Here is a 20798-nt window from a genome sequence, read left to right on the forward strand (position 1 = left end):
ACCTATCTATATCCTTTTGTAGCCTCCTTATGATCTCACTTATTTTCCTGCCTATCTTTGTGTCTTCTGCCAATTTGGCAACCATTTGACCTTCATCCAGATCATTGATGTAAATTGTAGAGTTGGGGGGTCTACAAACAAGTGACACAACTGGGAAGAATGTACAGCAGGGGGAGTACAGTACCACAATTGCCAAAGTAGATTATTTTAAAACAGTCTGTCACTTCAAAATACAAACAACTAGAAAACAGAGAGAAATTCATTAAGCAATGTCACATTCAAGACATTGAAAAATCACAAGATCAGCATAAAACTATTTTTGGGAGATATCAGTGATTCTGAAAACAAATGATTGGAATGAGAGTCTGACAGTAAATGAACACCAATACAGTATAAACTGGATAAAGGAGCTGGTGTTACAGTTTTACCAAATTAACTTATATAGCTTAAATAAATCACATTACAAGTATCATGCACAAAAATACAGGATCTTAGAAATACATTGTTGAAATTAAAAAGCCAATTCGTGGTGAAGGTCAGGTATGAGTGAAGAGAAATCTCTACATGTTATTTACAAGCAAGTATGTTCCTTTTGACATAGAAAAACATGCTTAAACCTGACCTAAGGAGGCCACAATAAGTTTCTGGAAACGCTAAGGGGCAAAGGATCGAGCATGAAAGAGGACCTGAAAGAAATCCTTATTAGTCAAGATATGATATTGGGGCAATTCATGGGATTAACACCTGATAAGTCCCCAGAACCTGATGCTGTGCTTCCTTCAGTACTTAAGGATATTGTCTAGAAATAGTGGATGCAGTGATGATCATTTACCAGCAATCTATAGACGCTGGAAGAGTTCAAATGGACTGGAGGGTAGCTAATGTAACCCCACTTTTTTTTAATAAAGGAGGGAGAGAGAAAACCAAGAATTATAGGCTTGTTAGCCTGATGTAGATGGTGGGGAAAATGCTGGAGTCAGTTATTAAGGATAGCGAGTTTTGAGAAGATTTGTAGCTCAGGTTGAGGTTCTGGATGTAGATTTGCTCACTGAGCTGGAAGGTTTGTTTTCAGATGTTTTGTCACCATACTAGGTAATATTAGATTAGACTTACAGTGTGGAAACAGGCCCTTCGGCCCAACAAGTCCACACCGACCCGCCGAAGCGCAACCCACCCATACCCCTACATTTTACCCCTTACCTAACACTACGGGCAATTTAGCTTGGCCAATTCACCTGACCCGCACATCTTTGGACTGTGGGAGGAAACCGGAGCACCCGGAGGAAACCCACGCAGACACGGGGAGAACGTGCAAACTCCACACAGTCAGTCGCCTGAGTCGGGAATTGAACCCGGGTCTACAGGCGCTGTGAGGCAGCAGTGCTTACCACTGTGCCACCGTGCCGCCCACAACTGGGCGTTGAGTTCTCTGGGCTGTAGGCTGCCCAGGTGGAAGATGAGGTGCTGTTCCTCCAATATCTTCAGTGAGTAAAAAATGAGGTCTGCAGATGCTGGCGATCACAGCTGCAAATGTGTTGCTGGTCAAAGCACAGCAGGCCAGGCAGCATCTCAGGAATAGAGAATTCGACGTTTCGAGCATAAGCCCTTCATCAGGAAATCACCAGGAAATATCTTCAGTGAGCCTCTGGATGAAGCAGTGGTGGCATGGCTTGCTTTCTATTTATATGATTAGGTTTCCTTGGGTTGATGATGTCATATCCTGTGGTGATGTCATTTCCTGTTTTTCTCAAGGGGTGGTAAATGGGATCCACGTCAATGTCTTTGTTGACGGAATTCTGGTTGGAATGCCACACTTCTCAGAATTCTCGTGCGTGTCTCTGTTTGGCTAGTCCTAGGATGGATGTGTTGTCCCAGTCAAAGTTCTGTCCTTCCCTATCTGTATGTAAGGATACTATTGACAGTGGGTCATTTCTTTTTGTGGCTAGTTGATGTTCATGTATCCTGGTGGCTAATTTTCTGACTGTCCAATGTAGTGTTTGTTACAGTTATTGCAGTGTCAGTATAGGGTCTTTCAAGTTCATTAGCTGTTGTTTTAGTGTGTTGGTGGGTTTGTGGGCTACCATGATGCCAAGAGGTCTGAGTAGTCTGGCAGTCATTTCTGAGATGTCTTTGATGTAGGGGAGAGTGGCGAGGGTTTCTAGGACAAGCCAAACAGAGACACACACGAGAATTCCTAGAAAGGTGGCATTCCAACCGAAATTATCAATGAACACATGGACTTCGATCCCATTTACCACCCCCTGAGAAAAAGAATAGTAAATGGCATTATCACAGGAAATGATGTCACCACATGAAATGACATCACCAACTCAAGGAAACCTAAACACATAAATAGAAAGTGAGCCAGTGCTTCATCCAGAGGTTCACTGATGATGTTACCTGGTATGATGACGAAACATCTGAAAACAAACGTTTCAGCTCAGCGTCAAGCCTACATTCAGTTATTAAGGATATAATAACTGAGCATTTGGAAAAATAGAACATAGAACATAGAACAATACAGCACAGAACAGGCTGTTGTGCCGAACATTTATCCTAGATTAAGCACCTATCCATGTACCTATCCAATTTCCACTTAAAGGTCACCAATGATTCTGACTCTGCCACTCCCACAGGCAGCGCATTCCATGCCCCCACCACTCTCTGGGTAAAGAACCTACCCCTGACATCCCCTCTATACCTTCCACCCTTCACCTTAAATTTATGTCCCCTTGTAACACTCTGTTGTACCTGTCTACTCTATCTATTCCCCTGATCATCTTATAAACTTCTATCAAGTCACCCCTCATCCTTCGCCGTTCCAATGAGAAAATGCCGAGCACTCTCAACCTTTCCTCATACGACCTATTCTCCATTCCAGGCAACATCCTGGTAAATCTCCTCTGCACCCTCTCCAAAACTTCCACATCTTTCCTAAAGTGAGGTGACCAGAACTGCACACAGTACTCCAAATGTGGCCTTACCAAGGTCTGTACAGCTGCAACATCACCTCACGACACTTGAATTCAATCCCTCTGGTAATGAACGCTAATACACCATAGGCCTTCTTACAAGCTCTATCCACCTGAGTGGCAACTTTCAAAGAGCTATGAACATAGACCCCAAGATCCCTCTGCTCCTCCACCTGACTAAGAACCCTACCATTAACCCTGTATTCCGCATTCTTATTTGTCCTTCCAAAATGGACAACCTCACACTTGACAGGGTTGAATTCCATCTGCCACTCCTCAGCCCAGCTCTACATCACATCTAAGTCCCTTTGCAGCTGACAACAGCCCTCCTCACTTTCCACAAATCCACCAATCTTCGTATCATCTGCAAATTTACTGAATCACCCTTCGACTCCCTCTTCCAAGTCATTAATAAAAATTACAAACAGCAGAGGACCCAGAACTGATCCCCGCGGAACTCCATTTGTAACTGGGCTCCAGGCTGAATATTTACCATCTACCACCACTCTCTGACTTCGACCGGTTAGCCAGTTCTCTATCCAACTGGCCAAATTTCCCACTATCCAATGCCTCCTGACTTTCCGCATAAGCCTACCATGGGGAACCTTATCAAATGCCTTACTAAAATCCATGTACGCTACATCCACTGCTCTACCCTCATCCACATGCTTGGTCACCTGCTCAAAGAATTCAATAAGACTCGTAAGGCAAGACCTACCCCTCACAAATCCGTGCTGGCTGTCCCTAATCAAGCAGTGTCTTTCCAGATACTCATAAATCCTATCCCTCAGTACCCTTTCCATTACTTTGCCTACCACCGAAGTAAGACTAACTGGCCTGTAATTCCCGGGGTTATCCCTATTCCCTTTTTGGAACAGGGGCACAACATTCGCCACTCTCCAGTCCCCTGTACCACCCCCGTTGACAATCAAGACGAAAAGATCATTGCCAACGGCTCTGCAATTTCCTCTCTTGCTTCCCACATAATCCTAGGATATATCCCGTCAGGCCCGGGGGACTTGTCTATCCTCAAGTTTTTCAAAATGCCCAACACATCTTCCTTCCTAACAAGTATCTCCTCTAGCTTACCAGTCCGTTTCATACTCTCCTCTTCAACAATACGGTCCCTCTCATTTGTAAATACTGAAGAAAAGTACCCATTCAAAACCTCTCCTATCTCTTCCGACTCAATACACAGTCTCCCAATACAGTCCTTGATCGGACCTACCCTTGTTCTCGTCATTCTCATGTTTCTCACATATGCCTAAAAGGCCTTGGGGTTATCCTTGATCCTACCCGCCAAAGATTTTTCATAGAACATAGAACATAGAAAAATTCTGCGCAGTACAGGCTCGTCGGCCCTCGATGTTGCGCCGATCCAAGCCCAGCTAACCTACACTAGCCCACTTTCCTTCATATGCCTATCCAATGCCCGTTTAAATGCCCATAAAGAGGGAGAGTCCACCACTGTTACTGGCAGGGCATTCCATGAACTCACGACTCGCTGAGTAAAGAATCTACCCCTAACATCAGTCCTATACCTACCATCCCTTAATTTAAAGCTATGCCCCCTCGTAATATCTGACTCCATACGTGGAAAAATTGTCAACCCTATCTAAACCCCTAATCATCTTGTACACCTCTATCAAGTCACCCTAAACCTTCTTTTCTCCAATGAAAACAGCCCCAAGTGCCTCAGCCTTTCCTCATACGATCTTCCTACCACACCAGGCAACATCCTGGTAAACCTCCTTTGCACCTGTTCCAGTGCCTCCACATCCTTCCTATAGTATGGTGACCAAAACTGCACACAATACTCCAGATGCGGCCACACCAGAGTCTTATACAACTGCAACATGACCTCAGGACTCTGGAACTCAATTCCTCTACCAATAAAAGCCAGTACGCCATATGCCTTCTTCACAGCACTATTTACCTGGGTGGCAACTTTCAGAGATCTGTGTATATGTTCACCAAGATCCCTCTGCTCATCCACACTACCAAGTATCCGACCATTAGCCCAGTACTCCATCTTCATGCCTTCTCTTAGCTCTCCTAATCCCTTTCTTCAGCTCCCTCCTGGCTATCCTGTATCCCTCTAACGCTCTGTCTGAACCTTGTTTCCTCAACTTTATGTAAGCCTCCTTCTTCCTCTTTACTAGATATTCAACCTCCCTCGTCTATCAAGGTTCCCTCACACTACCATCTCTTTCCTGCCTGACAGGCACATACATATCAAGGACATGTCATATCTGTTCCTTGAAAAAGTTCCACATTTCAATGACATCCTTCCCTGACAGCCTATGCTCCCAACTTATGCTCCTCAGATCCTGTCTTGCAGCATCGTATTTACCCTTCCCCCAATTGTAAAACCTACCCTGTTGTGCGCACCTATCTCTCTCCATAACCAAGGTGAAAGTCACAGAATTGTGGTCACCATCACCAAAATGCTCACCCACTAACAAGCCCATCACTTGTCCCGGTTCGTTACCGAGTACCAAATCCAATATGGCCTCCCCTCTGGTCGGATGATCTACATACTGAGTTAGAAAAGCTAGGAAATTAGTGACAGAATCGGTCCAAGTCAGCATGGATTCACTAAAGGGAAATCATGCTTGACAAATCTTTTGGAATTTTTTGAGGATGTGACTAATAGAGTGGACAAGGGTGAATCAGTAGATCTTGTGTATCTGGACTTGCAAAAGGCTTTTGACAAGGTTCCACACAGGAGATTATTAAACAGAATTAATGCTCATGGTATCAGAGGTGGATAGAGAACTAGTTGGCAGACAGGAAGCAGACAGTTGGAATAAGCAGGTCCTTTTTAGAGTGGCAGGCAGTGATGAGTGGGGTGCCACAGGGTTCACTGCTGGGATCCCAGCTGTTCACAATATACATTGGATGAAAGAATTCAATGAAATGTCTACATATTTGCAGGTGACACTAAGCTACGTGGGTAGTATTTGAATCATAGAATCCCAGAGTTTGGAAACAGGCCCTTCGACCCAACAAGTCCATACCGACCCTCCAAAGAGTAACCCATCCAGACCCATTCCCCTACCCTATCACTCTACATTTTATCCCTGACTAATGCACCTAACTCACATATCCCTGAACACTATGGATATGGGCAATTTAACATGGCCAATTCACCTAGCCTGCACATCTTTGGATTGTGGGAGGAAACCGGAGCACCCGGAGGAAACCCACGCAGACAGGGGGAGAACATGCAAACTCCAAACAGTCACCCGAGGCTGGAATCGAACCTGGGTCCCTGGTGCTGTGAGGCAGCATGCTAACCACTGAACCACCGTGCCTAAGATTAGGAAAACAAACATATGGCTGAGGGATGGTGTGGGAAACAGGGGTTTCATTTCTTGGGTATCTGGAATCATTATTTGGATAGGAAGGAACTGTATTGTTGGGAAAGGCTCCACCTGAACAAATCTGAGACTAGGATCTGGGCATAAAAGCTAAGTAGTGTGGTCACAAGGACTTTAAAAATGAGGTAAAGGTATGCAGAACTCAGGAAAGGTTATTAAATTTTCCAGAACAAGTAATTGGACATAGAGTATGGAGAGGGTCAGGAATTTAACATCAGGCTCAGCAGATAAGGGGAGAACTATGAGAAAGGGGGCAATCAACACAGGACTGAAAGTGTGATCCATAAATGCACGCAATATACGAAACAATGTAAATGAGCATGAAGCACAGATTGAAATTGGCATGTTATGAGTATCACAGAGGTGGCTGTGATCACATCTGGGCTGAGAATTAAATATCCAAGGTTACACCCTATCAAAAGGACAGGTAGGTGGTCAGAGGTGGAGGGATTGCCTTGTTAGTAAATCATACTATCAGAATGGGTAGGTTTGAGAATTCAGAAAGGGAAAACACCCTGATGAGAGTTGTGTACAGTAAATAGTTTTTTTTCTTTAAAGTTACATAGAATGCAGGGAAATAGATGGTAACATCTTGAAAAATGTCCATATTACAGAGGTGATGGTGATGGATGTCTTGAAATGCATAAAAGTGGATAAATCCCCACGACCTGATCAGGTGTACCTGTGAACTCTGTGGGAAGCTGGGCAAGTGATTGCTGGGTCTCTTGCTGAGATATTTGTATCGTCAATAGTCACAGTTGAGGTGCCGGAAAACTGGAGATTGGCTAACATGGTGCCACTGTTTAAGAAAAGTGGTAAGGACAAGCTGGGGAACTATAGACCGGTGAGCCTGATGTCAGTGGTGGGCAAGTTGTTGGAGGGAATCCTGAGGGACAGGAAGCACATGTATTTGGAAAGGCAAGGACTGATTAGGGATAGTCAACATTGCTTTGTATGTGGGAAATTATGTCTTACAAACTTATGGGCAGCACGATGGCACAGTGGTTAGCACTGCTGCCTCACAGTGCCAGTGACCTGCCTGCCTCAGGCAACTGTCTGTGTGGAGTTTGCACATTCTCCCTGTGTCTGCGGAGGTTTCCTCCGGGTGCTCCGGTTTCCTCCCACAGTCCAAAAATGTACAGGTTAGGTGAATTGGTCATGCTAAATTGCCAATAGTGTTAGGTGAAAGGGTAAATGTAGGGGAATGGGTCTGGGTGGGTTGCTTTTCGGAGGGTCGGTGTGGACTTGTTGTGTCGAAGGGCCTGTTTCCACACTGTAAGTAAACTAATCTAAAACTTGATTATGTTTTTTGAAGAAGTAACAAAGATGATTGATGAGGGCAGAGCGGTAGATGTGATCATTATGGAATTCAGGAAGGCATTCAACAAGGTTCCTCAAGATTGATTAGCAAGTTTCAATGGAATACAGGAAGAACAAGTCATTTGGATATAGAACTGGCTCAAAGGTAGAACACAGAGGGTGGTGGTGGAGGGTTGTTTTTCAGACTGGAGACCTGCGACGAGTGGAGTCCCACAAGGATCGGTCCACTACTCTTTGTCATTTACATAAATGATTTGAATGTTAGCATAACAGGTATAGTTAGTAAGTTTGCAGATGACACCAAAATTGGAGGTATAGTAGACAGCGAAGAAGGTTACCTCGGATTACAATGGGATCTTGACCAGATGGGTCAATGGGCAGACAATTTAATTTGGATAAATGAGAGGTGCTGTATTTTGGAAAAGCAAATCCTAACAGGACTTATACACTTAATGGTAAGATCTTAGGGAGTGTTGCTGAACAAAGAGACCTTGGGGTGTAGGTTTATAGCTCCTTGAAAGTGGAGTCGCAGGTAGATAGGATAGTGGAGACAGCTTTCCTCTATTGGTCAGAGTATTAAGTACAGGAGTTGGGAGGTCATATTGAGGCTGTACAGGACATTGGTTAGGCCACTGTTGGAATATTGCATGCAATTCTGTTATGAGACTTGAATAGTTCAGAAAAGAGTTACAAGGATGTTGCCAGAGTTGGAGGATTTGATCTATTGGGAAAGGTTGAATAGGCTGGGGTAGTTTCCCCTGGAGCATTGAAGGCTGAGGGGTGACCTTATAGAGGTTTATAAAATCATGAAGGGCATGGATAGGGTAAATAGGCAAAGTCTTTTCCCTGAGGTGGGGGAGACCAGAACTAGAGGGCATAGGTTTACGGTGAGAAGGGAAAGATATAAAAGAGACTTAAGGGGCAATGTTTTCACGCAGAGAGTGATACGTGTATGGAATGAGCTGTCAGAGGAAGTGGTGGAAGCTAGTACAATTGCAACATTTAAAAGGCATCTGGATGGGTATATGAATAGGAAGGGTTTGGAGGGATATGTGCTGGGTGCTGGCAGGTGGGACTAGATTGAGTTGGGATATCTGGTTGGCATGGATGAGTTGTGCCGAAGGGTCTGCTTACATGTTGTACATCTCTGTGACTCGTAATATTAAGAAATAGACTCTGGTTGAAGGTTCTTCAGATAATCATAGAAATAATGTTCAACATAAAGGATAAGTACATGTATAACCAAAGTATGATAGAAGCATTTGGGGAAAAACAGTTAAATGTGGATATGAACGTTAATTAGGCACAGGAAATACTATCTTCTATCTCTAAAAGATGCATGGTACAAAATAGCCCATTAATTACAAAGTGCTAAGAGTAGAAGTAGCTGAGTAATCTTACACTTCATAATGAATTTTATAAGAGAAATCAGTATTACAAATCTTATAGCAAGTAGTTAAAATGAACTGCCTTTTGTATTTTTACATATATGATCAAGACAGTGGGAAATATAAGAGGAGTAACTGAGTTTGAGAAAAGCAGCAAATGGATTATAATGAAAAATAGAATTCAAGCTATCCTTAGCGATAAGCACGCCTGAGTCAGACCCAAAGGAGTACAACCAGTAACTTTGGAATGCAAATGAATAGGATGCATAGGAAGATTCCAAGGCTTAGCGATTATAGTGTATGTTAAACACCATGAGATCATGGGAACCTGGGGCTATCCATAGGAATACCCATCAATGATTAGGTGTTTTACAGGATTGGGTATTAAGGGAATGGAATCAAAAGGAGAGGACAGTGACTATGCTGTATTTGATTAGTGTAACTCAAAACGTATAAGAATACAACTTTTTAATTTAAAATCAGTGTCTTATTATTCTCTCTTCTGATCTGAGTTAAAGATTAAGCTAATAATCGTGTGTATACGTTGAGGCCAGATTCGGGGAAGATCCTTTGGCTCTCTTCCTGCATTAACCGGTTTTTGCTTGAACAAAAGCCTGCTATTTGCGTGAATTCTGCCTGAGTCTATGACCCCAGTCAAGTGGTAAGCTCCTTAGGATTCAGGTACATAGTTCTTAAACAAAAATAGAAATTGCTGGAAAAGCTTAGCAAGTTTGGTAGCATCGCTAAAGCGAAATCAGAGTTAACGTCTCGTGGCCCTTCCTCAGAACTGACCGTAGCGAGAAAAATTTTTTTTATGCATTAAGACAAAAGCGTAACTAGGAAGAGAATAGGACCCCTCAAAGTTCAGCAAGGCAGCCTTTGTGTGGAGCCACAGAAAATGGGTCAGGTACTAAACTAGTATTTTGCATCAGTATTTATTGTGGATAAGGACATAGAAGATATAGAATGCAGGGAAATAGATGGTAACATCTTGAAAAATGTCCATATTACAGAGGATGCTGGATGTCTTGAAATGCATAAAAGTGGATAAATCCCCAGGACCTGATCAGGTGTACCCTAGAACTGTGTGGGAAGCTAGAGAAGAGATTCCTGGACCTCTTGCTGAGATATTTGTATCATCAATAGTCACAGATGAGGTGCTGGAAGACTGGACGTTGGCTAACATGGTGCCACTGTTTAAGAAGGGCGGTAAGGACAAGCCAGGGAACTATAGACCAGTGAGCCTGATGTCGATGGTGGGCAGGTTGTTGGAGGGAATCCTGAGGGACAGCATGTACATGTATTTAGAAAGGCAAGGACTGATTAGGGATAGTCAACATGTGTGGGAAATCATGTCACACAAACTTGATTGAGTTCTTTGAAGAAGTAACAAAGTGGATTGATGAGGGCACAGCGGTAGATGTGATTTATATGGACTTCAATAAGGCTTTCGACAAGATCTCCATGGGAGACTGGTTAGCAAGGTTAGATCTCATGGAATACGGGGAGAACTAACCATTTGGACACAGAACCGGCTGAAAGGTAGAAGACAGAGGGTGGTGGTGGAGGGTTGTTTTTCAGATTGGAGGCCTGTGACCAGTAGAATTCCACAAGGATCGGTGTTGGGTCCACAACTTTTCATCATTTATATAAATGATTTGGATGTGAGCATAACAGGTATAGTTAGTAAGTTTGCAAATGACACCAAAATTGGAGGTGTAGTGGACAGCGAAGAAGGTTACCTCAGATTACAACAGGATCTTGATCAGATGGGACAATGGGCAGAGAAGTGACAGATGGAATTTATTTTAGAAAAATGTGAGGTGCTGCATTTTGGGAAAGCAAACCTTAGCAGGACTTATACACTTAATGGTAAGGTCCTAGGGAGTATTGCTGAACAAAGAGACCTTGGAGTGCAGATTCATAATTCCTTGGAAGTGGAGTCGCAGGTAGATAGGATAGTGAAGAAGGCGTTTGGTATGCTTTCCTTTATTGGTCAGAGTATTGAGTACAGGAGTTGGGACATTTGTTAGGCCACTGTTGGAATATTGCATACAATTCTGGTCTCCTTCCTTTGGAAAGATGTTGTGAAACTTAAAAAGTTTCAGAAAAGATTTACATGGATGTTGCCAGGGTTGGAGGATTTGAGCTATAGGGAGAGGTTGAATGGGTTAGGGCTGTTTTTCCTGGAGTGCTGGAGGCTGAGGGATGACCTTAAAGAGATTTACAAAATTATGAGGGGCATGGATAGGGTAAATCGGCAAAGTCTTTTCCCTGCCGTCGGGGAGTCCAGGACTAGAGGGCATTGGTTTAGGGTGAGAGGGGAAAGACATAAAAGAGTTCTAAGGGGCAACTTTTTCACACAGAGGGTGGTACAGGTATGGAATGAACTGCCAGAGGAAGTGGTGGAGGCTGGTACAATTGCAACATTTAAAAGGCATGGAAAGTTAGACCGAAGGGTCTGTTTCCATGCTGTACACCTCTATGACTCTATGTTGTGGCTAAAAATCATTAAAGTGGGGATATAGATGAATAAAACTGAGACCTTTGCTGAGTACAGATTGTTCAGCGTCAGAGAGTGGAAGTTTAGGAGTGATGGTGAATACGGGACAGGAGATGGTGTTAGGAGAGGGGATAGAGTCAGAGGGATGTTGCCTGCCACTTTAACAGACCACCCTGGCCATTATCTCTGTCTCAGACTAGCTGCAGTGCTCCAGGATAAACTGGAAGGGCAATACCTCATTTTCCACTTGAAGACTTTGCAGCTTTCTGGCCTCAGTATCGAGTTCCATGAGTTTAGGGCTTGAACTCGCTTATGCCCTGTCTCCCACCACACACGACCCCCGCCCACACATCAAGCCCTATGATCATGTAGTCACCTATTACACACAACCCATTGTTAGCCACTAACCATCTCTATCCTCAACTATTGTTTCCAGCTTACCCCTCACCCCATCCTCTCTTCTGCATTTAAATCATCATTTCCCCAGCTACCATCAGTTCTGAGGAAGAGTCACTGCACCCGAAATGTTAACCCTGATTTCTCTTCACAGATGCTGCTAGACCAGCTGAGCTTTTCCAGCAATTTCTGTTTTTGTTTCTGATTTACAGTATCTACAGTTCTTTTGGTTTTTATTTACATAATTCTTTGAAATTTGTGTCACCGAGAGACGGAATGGTTAAAAAGGCATTGCTAAGACTTTTGAGTATAAGAGTTGGGAATGTTATGTTGAGGTTGTACAGATTGTTTGTGAGGTCTCTTTTGGAGTAATGTGTTCTGTTCTGGTTGCCCTCCAGGGAAAGTCTTATGAGGAAAGACTGAGGGACTTGAGGCTGTTTTCATTAGAGAGAAGAAGGTTGAGAGGTGACTTAATTGAGACATATAAGATAATCAGAGGGTTAGAGAGGGTGGACAGTGAGAGCCTTTTCCTCAGATGGAGATGGCTAGCGCGAGGGGGCATAGCTTTAAATTGCGGGGTGATAGATATTGGGCAGATGTCAGAGGTATGGAACACACTGCCTCTAACAGTAGTAGACTCGCCAGCTTGAAGGACATTTAAATGGTCATTGGATAAACAAAGTAATGAAAATGGAATAATGTAGGTTAGATGAGCTTCAGGTTGGTTCTACAGGTTGGCGCAACATCGAGGGCCGAAGGGCCTGTACTGTGCTGTAATGTTCTATGTTCCTATAGGAAGGGTATTTTTAAATTGAAAAGGGTTCAGATAAGATTAACAGGATGCTGCTGGCAATGGAGGGTTTGAATTATAAAAGTAGTCTAGGTAAGCTGGGGCTTTTTTCACTGGACAGAGGTTTATAAAATTATCAGGACCATGGGTAAGCTTTTCCCTAGGGTGGAGGAGTTCAAAAACTAGGAGACATATGGGCACGAGGGGCAACTTTTTTACACTGAGAGTGGCTTGTATGTTGAGTGAACTGCCAGAGAAATGGTGGATGCTGGTACAGTTACAACATTTATGAGACTTTTAGATAAGTGTGTGAATAGGAAAAGTTTGGAGGGATATGGACCAAACACAAGCAAGTGGGACTAGTTCAGTTTGGGAACATGGTCGGCATGGACTAGTTGGACCGAAGGGTCTGTTTCCATACTGTATGACTATGACTCTGAGGCACCAGATACTAAAATCTTTCGAGAGTTAACAAATACTACAGCCCCTCCTCTAATTCTGAGATGCTATCGATTTTATTCAGCAATTCGAGAGCCAGGGGAATCATCAAGAGTTTTGACTGGGTTAAGATGACTGGCAGAGGCATATGACTTTGGTTTAACTCTTAATGAACACAGAGATTGTATGCTATGGGTTTAATGATGTAATTATACAAAAGCACTTACTGACTGAAGTCCAAATGGATTTCAAACAGGCTGTACAACTGAATAAAAGCTCAAAAGAAATGCGGATGCTGTAAATCAGAAACAAAAACAGAAATTGCTGGAAAAGCTCAGCAGGTCTAGCAGCATCTGTGGAGAGAAATAAGAGTTAATGTTTCATGTGACCCTTCCTCAAAAACCTGTTCTCAGGCTCTACAACTGGCATTATCATTGGAAAATGCGGCCAGTGGAGCAGATGAGGTGCAGACTTCAAGGTGGAAGGGGAAAGATTTAAAAGAGACGTGAGTGGCAGCTTTTTCATGCAGAAGGTGGTGCATGTATGGAATGAGCTGCCAGAGGAAGTGCTGGATACAATTATAACATTTAAATGACATCAGAATGGGAATACTGTTAGGAAAGGTTTAGAAGGAAATGGGCCAAATGCAGGGAAATTGGAGTATTTTGGTTTGGGAAACCTGGTTGGCTTGGACAAGTTGGACCGAAGGGTCTGCTTCCATGCTGTGTGACTGATCTGAGTGTTTCAGCTGATACTTGCAGTGACCAACCTCTGTCACTAGATGGGGGTGATATCACGCAACTGTGGAGTGTATCGTGTTTCCAATTATAGCAGATACATTGATGCTTTATTTCTTCTGCATTCAACAATGTATTTTAATTTCGGAAGTTTTTTTCAGCTAGAAAAGCACAATATTGTGCAAGCGTGACACAGCAATTCAGTTTCTAAGTTGGGTTCTGAGAGCAAGAAATGATAGGAAAAAGCAAACTCTCGAACATAGAACATGGAATGTTAAAGCTCTCGTTTTAACTTTGATTGGTTTTCCTTTTATTTATCATGAGATCTGGCAAGGCTGACATTTGTTGCCAATCCCTAATTGCTCTTGAACTCAGTAACTTGCTGGGCCATTTGGGAAGGCTGGAACAACAATGAGACTAAGTACAGGAAAGTCAGCTTAGTGGCATGGTGTAAAGATAACAATTTCTCCATCAATGTCAGCAAAATGAAGGAGCTAGTCATCAACTTCAGGGGGCAGAGTAGAGGGTGTATCAGTGTGTCTGTATCAGTGGTGTTGTGATGGAGGTGATCAAGAGCTTCAAGTTCCTCCTGGCTCAGCGGTTAGCGCTGCTGCTTCACACCTCCAGGGTCCTGGGTTTGATTCCATTCTTTGGTGTGGAGTTTGTGCATTCTCCGCGTCTGCATGGGTTTCCTCCGGGAGCTCCGGTTTCCTGCCAAAGATGTGCAGGTTAGAGTGAAATGGCCATGCTAAGTTAATCATAGTGTCCAGGGATGTGCAGGCTAGGTGGATTAGCCATGGGGAATGCAGGGTTACAGTGATTAGTCTGGGTGGGATGCTCTTCGGAGGGTCGATGTGGACTCGATGGGCCAAATGGCTTGCTTCATGATTCTGGAAGCTGTCTGCCTCTTTCCTTACTCTGACTCGGTAATGTTTGCAATCCGACCCTCTATGGTAGTGTCAACAGCAAACTTGTAAATGGAGTTAGAGCAGAATTTGACCACACAGTCATGAGTGTATGAGGAGTGTAGTAAGGGGATGAATACGCAGCCTTGCGGGGCACCACTGTTGAGGATTATTTTGGAGGAGGTGTTGTTCCTTATCCTGGTCTATCCATGTTGACATTACTGTTAAGAAAGCATTTGAATGCCTCTACAGGTAGTTCTCCTATAACGCCGTAGCTGTGTTCCAGCTCAACCTTACTTAATAGAAAATCACTTCACAGAAATAATGGGACCTATGGGAAAAGTGGGGCTAGGGGCAGACCAGCAAATAAATCACTCACTCACCATCAAAAATCACCCAGAAGTCTAACACAAAGTATAGCACAGCCTGAAAGAAGGTTGAAATAATATTTATTAATGAAACAAAAGCAAATTTAACACCGTACATTTAAACAATGTAAGATCACTGCTCGCTGTACAGTACCTCTCATAGAAAGCTGGTCTGTTGGCAGCTGACATCGGCACATGCGTGGAATGGCACTGACATTACTCATGCACAGAATGGCACAGAGACTTTGGCATTGACACTGTGCATGCACAGAACGGCAAGTAGACTTTGCCGCATGTGCAGAATACCACAAAGACTGGCACAGATGTGGTACATGCTTGGGTACTGGTGCATGCGCAGAACGGCAATAGCCACCAGCGCATGTGCAGAATGGCACGGAAATTTCAGCACGCACATTGGTGCATGCGCAGAATGAAACACACGAAGCAATCCCTGCTGGAATCGTTCTATTGCCGACGAAAGTGAGCGTCCTCCAAAATACCATTCCCTAATTTGTCAGTGACATTTTTGCCAAATGGTGTTGCGTAAACATCCCCGAACTACCAATATACCTCAGGGAAAATCACCATGTCCACAATGACTCTTACCAATTTTTATAGATGTACCAGAGCAAAGCTTACTATCCAGATCCATCACAGCAACTGCTCTGCCCAAGACCTTAAGAAATTACAGAGAGTTGTGAACACAGCCCAGTCCATCACAAAACCCAGCCTTCCTTCCATTGACCCCAGCTGGAGGTTGGCTAACATGGTGCCACTGTTTAAGAAAGGTGGTAAGGACAAGTTGTTGGAGGGAATCCTGAGGGACAGGATGTACATGTATTTGGAAAGGCAAGGACTGATTAGGGATAGTCAACATTGCTTTGTATGTGGAAAGTCATGTCTCACAAACTTGATTGAGTTTTTTGAAAAAGTAATAAAGAGGATTGATGAGGGCAGAGTGGTGGACATGATCTATATCTATATGGACTTCAGTAAGGTGTTCGACAAAGTTCCCCATGGGAGACTGGTGAGCAAGTTTAGATCTCACGGAATACAGGGAGAGCTAGCCATTTGGATACAGAATTGGCTTAAAGGAGGAAGACAGAGGGTGGTGGTGGTGGAAGGTTGTTTTTCAGACTGGAGGCCTGTGACAAGTGGAGTGCCACAAGGATCAGTGCTGGGTCCACTACTTTTCATCATTTATATAAATGATTTGGATGTGAATATAGGAGTTATAATTAGTAGGTTTGCAGATGACACCAAAATTGGAGGTGTAGTGGACAGCGAAGAAGGTTGCCTCAGATTACAACAGGATCTTGATCAGATGGGCCAATGGGCTGAGAAGTGGCAGATGGAGTTTAATTCAGATAAATGCGAAGTGGTGCATTTTGGGAAAAAAATATTAGCAGGACGTGTACACTTAATGGTAAGGTCCTTGGGAGTGTTGCAGGTTCACAGCTCCTTGAAAGTGGAGTTGCAGGTAGACAGGATATTGAAGAAGGTATTTGGTATCTTTCCTTTATTGGTCAGAGTATTGAGTACAGAAGTTGGGAGGTCATGGTGCAGCTGTTTAGGCCACTTTTGGAATATTGTGTGCAATTCTGGTCTCCTTGCTATCGGAAGGATGTTGTGAAGCTTGAAAGAATTCAGAAAAGATTGACAAGGATGTTGCCAGAGTTGGAGGATTTGAGCTATTGGGAGAGGTTGAATCGGTTGGGGTTGTCTTCCCTTGAATGCCAGAGGCTGAAGGATGACCTTATAGAGGTTTATAAAATCATGAGGGGCATGGAAAGGGTCTTTTCCTTGGGGTGGGGGAGTCCAGGAGGGCATAGGTTTAGGAAAGATATAAAAGAGACCTAAGGGCAACATTTTTCACGCAGAGGGTAGTACGTGTATGGAATGAGCTGCCAGAGGAAGTGGTGGAGGCTGGTACAATTGCAACATTTAAAAGGCATCTGGATGGGTATATGAATAGGAAGGGTTTGGAGGGATATGGGCCGCATGCTGGCAAGTGAGACTAGATTGGGTTGGGATATCTGGTCAGCATGGACGAGTTGGAATGAAGGGTCTGTTTCTGTGCTGTACATCTCTGTGACTGTGACGTGCTGTCAGACCTGCTGAGCTTTTTCAGCAATTTCTGAAGGTATTTGGTATGCTTTCCTTTATTGGTCAGAGTATTGAGTACAGGAGTTGGAAGGTCATGTTGCGGTTGCACAGGACATTGGTTAGGCCACTGTTGGAATATTGCATGCAATTCTGGTCTCCTTCCTATTGGAAAGATGTTGTGAAACTTGAAATTGTTCAGAAAAGATTTACAAGGATGTTGCCAGGGTTGGAGGATTTGAGCTATAGAGAGAGGCTGAATAGGCTGGGGCTGTTTTCCCTGGAGTGTCACAGGCTGAGGGGTGACCTTATAGAGGTTTACAAAATTATGAGGGACATGGATAGGATACATAGACAAAGTCTTTTCCCTGAGGTGGGGGAGTCCAGAACTAGAGGGCATAGGTTTTGAGGTGAAAGGGGAAAGATATAAAAGGGGCCTAAGAGGCAACATTTTCACGCATTGGATAGTACGTGTATGGAATGAGCTGCTAGAGGAAGTGATGGAGGCTGATACAATTACAACATTTAAGAGGCATTTGGATGGGTATATGAATAGGAAGGGTTTGGAGGGATATGGGCCAGGTGTGTGCAGGTGTACTAGATTGGGTTGGGATATCTGGTCGGCATGGACGAGTTGGACCGAAGGGTCTGTTTCCATGCTGTACATCTCTATGACTGTACAACTCTACACTTCCCACTGCCTTGGGAAAGCAGCCAAAATAATCAAAGACCCCTTCCACCAGTTATACTGCTTTTCACCTCCTTCCACCTTGCAGATGATACAAAAGTTTGAAACTAGTACAAACAGGTTCTTCCCCACTGTTATCAAACTTATGAATGGACCTCTCTATATTAGAGTTGATCTTCCTCCTTATTTGTAGCTGTAGCACTGTATTCTGCATTCTGTATTCTGTTCTATTACCCTGTTGTAGCTATGGTATAATTTGTCCAGTTAGCATGCAAAACAATACTTTTCACTGTATCTCAGTACATAGAAAAATAGAGCGCAGTACAGGCCCTTTGGCCCTCGATGTTGCACCGATCCAAGCCCACCTAACCTACACTAACCCACTATCCTCCGTATGCCCATCCAATGCCCGTTTAAATGCCTGTAAAGAGGGAGAGTCCACCACTGCTACTGGCAGGGCATTCCATGAACTCACGACTCGCTGAGTAAAGAATCTACCCTAACATTAGTCCTATACCTACCTCCCCTTAATTTAAAGCTATGCCCCCTCGTAATAGCTGACTCCATACTTGGAAAAAGGTTCTCATTGTCAACCCTATCTAAACCCCTAATCATCTTGTACACCTCTATCAAGTCACCACTAAACCTTCTTTTCTCCAATGAAAACAGCCCCAAGTGCCTCAGCCTTTCCTCATACGATCTTCCTACCATACCAGGCAACATCCTGGTAAACCTCCTTTGCACCCGTTCCAGTGCCTCCACATCCTTCCTATAGTATGGCGATCAAAACTGCACACAATACTCCAGATGTGGCTGCACCAGAGTCTTATACAACTGCAACATGACCTCAGGACTCCGGAACTCAATTCCTCTACCAATAAAAGCCAGTACGCCTTCTTCACAGCACTATTTACCTGGGTGGCAACTTTCAGAGATCTGTGTACATGGACACCAAGATCCCTCTGCTCATCCACACTACCAAGTATCCGACCATTAGCCCAGTACTCCATCTTCTTGTTACTCTTACCAAAGTGAATCACTTCACACTTACCTACGTTGAACTCCATTTGCCACCTTTCTGCCTAGCTCTGCAGCTTATCAATATCCCGCTGTAACCTGCCACGTCCTTCCTCACTGTCAACAACTCCACCGACTTTCGTATCATCCGCAAACTTGCTCACCCAATCTTCTAGCCCCTCCTCCAGGTCATTTATAAAAATGACAAACAGCAATGGTACCAAAACAGATCCTTGTAGAACACTGCTAGTAACTGCACTCCAAGATGAACCTTTACCATCAACTACTACCCTCTGTCTTCTTCCAGCCAGCCAATTCCGAATCCAAACCTCTAACGCACCCTCAATGCACCTCCGTATTTTTTGCAGTAGCCTACCATGGGGTACCTTATCAAACGCCTTACTAAAATCCATATACACACCACATCTACCGCTTTACCCTCGTCCACCTCCTTAGGTACCTTCTCAAAGAATGCAATAAGATTTGTGAGGCACGACCTGCCCTTCACAAAACCATGCTGACTATCCTTGATCACATTATTTCTATCCAGATGTTCATAAATCCTATCCCTTACAATTCTCTCGAAGACTTTGCCCACAACAGAGGTGAGACTCACCGGCCTATAGTTACTAGGGTTATCCCTACTCCCCTTCATAGAATTCCTACAGTCACTTAAGGCTGGAATCAAACCTGGGTCCCTAGTGCTGTAAGGCAGCAGTAGTAACCACCCACCGACTCCCACAGCTATCTAGACTACACCTCTTCCCACCCTACTTCCTGTAAAAACGCTATCCCTTATTCCCAATTCCTCTGCCTCCGCCACATCTGCCCGTGGACAGCACGGTGGCACAGTGGTTAGCACAGCTGCCTCACAACGCCAGAGACCTGGGTTCAATTCCCGCCTCAGGCGACTGACTGTGTGGAGTTTGCACGTTCTCCCCGTGTCTGCGTGGGTTTCCTCCGGGTGCTCCGGTTTCCTCCCACAGTCCAAAGATGTGTGGGTCAGGTGAATTGGCCATGCTAAATTGCCCGTAGTGTTAGATAAGGGGTAAATGTAGGGGTATGGGTGGGCTGTGCTTCGGTGGGTTGGTGTGGACTTGTTGGGCCGAAGGGCCTGTTTCCACATTGTAAGTAATCTAATCTAATCTGTTCCCAAGATGACCAATTCCACCTTAAAAAAATCCCAGATGGCCTCCTGCTTCCAAGATCGCAATTTCCCTTCTCACGTGGTCATTGATGCCCTCCAGCACATCTCATCCACTTCCCGCACCTCTACCCTTGAACCCCACCTCTCCAATCACAACAAGGACTGAACTCCAGCCCCCACCAACCTCCGGATACATTGCATCACCCTCCGACACTTTTGCCACCTACAAATGGACTCTACCACCCAAGGTGTATTTCCTTCCCCACCCCTATCAGCATTCCAGAGAGATCATTCCCTCTGTGGCTCCCCCATCCAATCCATCTCCCCACCCCTCCCACCAATCCACACCCCACTCCCGACACCTTCCCTTGCCACTGCAGGAAGTGAAAATCCTGTGCACACACCACTCCCCTCATGTCTGTCCAAGGCCCCAAAGGATCCTTCCACAGCTGACAGCAATTTTCCATGTACCCCCACAAATGTCATCTACTGTATCTGTTGCACCTGATCTAGTCTCAGGGAGACAGGACGCCAACTTGTGGATCATTTCAGAGAACATCTCTGGGACACCTGCACCAACCAACCCCACTGCCCAGTGGCTGAAAACTTCAACTCCCCCTCCCACTCCATCAAGGACATGCAG

This window comes from Hemiscyllium ocellatum, chromosome 8 (assembly GCF_020745735.1).
Source record: "Hemiscyllium ocellatum isolate sHemOce1 chromosome 8, sHemOce1.pat.X.cur, whole genome shotgun sequence".
In the NCBI taxonomy this organism is placed as follows: Eukaryota; Metazoa; Chordata; class Chondrichthyes; order Orectolobiformes; family Hemiscylliidae; genus Hemiscyllium; species Hemiscyllium ocellatum.